General features: G+C 36.8%; 1 long non-coding RNA gene across 1 annotated transcript; it reads left to right on the top strand.

Moving 5' to 3' along the window:
* Nucleotides 1–78: 78 nt before the first annotated feature.
* Nucleotides 79–421, top strand: LOC104775118. The gene is made up of 3 exons (XR_765707.1): nucleotides 79–152; nucleotides 254–301; nucleotides 386–421. It is a non-coding gene; the product is annotated as an uncharacterized LOC104775118 (long non-coding RNA).

The following is a 421-nucleotide window of genomic DNA, read 5'->3' as shown; positions in this document are numbered from 1 at the left end:
CATATACGCTGCATCTAGAACCTTATTTCCTGACCATATGTGAAAATACAAAAGAAAACTAATTGTCTTGCCTGACTCAGGCTCAATTGACTGTTGTTCGGGGGCCTTTGTTTGATGAAGTGCACCAGGATTTTAACTCTTGGATATCACAGGTCATTTTCTCTTGCAAATATTTATTTTTCTAGACTATTTTACTTACAATACAGAAACTATAACTCTTGATTCATCTTGTGATGAGTCTGTTAATTTGCAGATTACCAGAGTGTACAAGGGAAAAAACCATGCTGAAGTTGAGTTCACTGTGAGTGGATCTCTCTTTATCTTCACATGTCTTCGTTTTGAACTGATGAAGACAATTTCAGTCTTATTATTCACTGCTTTCTAGGTTGGGCCTATACCAGCTGATGATGGTATTAGCAAG

This window comes from Camelina sativa, unplaced genomic scaffold (assembly GCF_000633955.1).
Source record: "Camelina sativa cultivar DH55 unplaced genomic scaffold, Cs unpScaffold08930, whole genome shotgun sequence".
In the NCBI taxonomy this organism is placed as follows: Eukaryota; Viridiplantae; Streptophyta; class Magnoliopsida; order Brassicales; family Brassicaceae; genus Camelina; species Camelina sativa.
The sequence above is the reverse complement of the archived record's forward strand: the minus strand, read 5'-3'. Positions and strand labels throughout refer to the sequence as shown.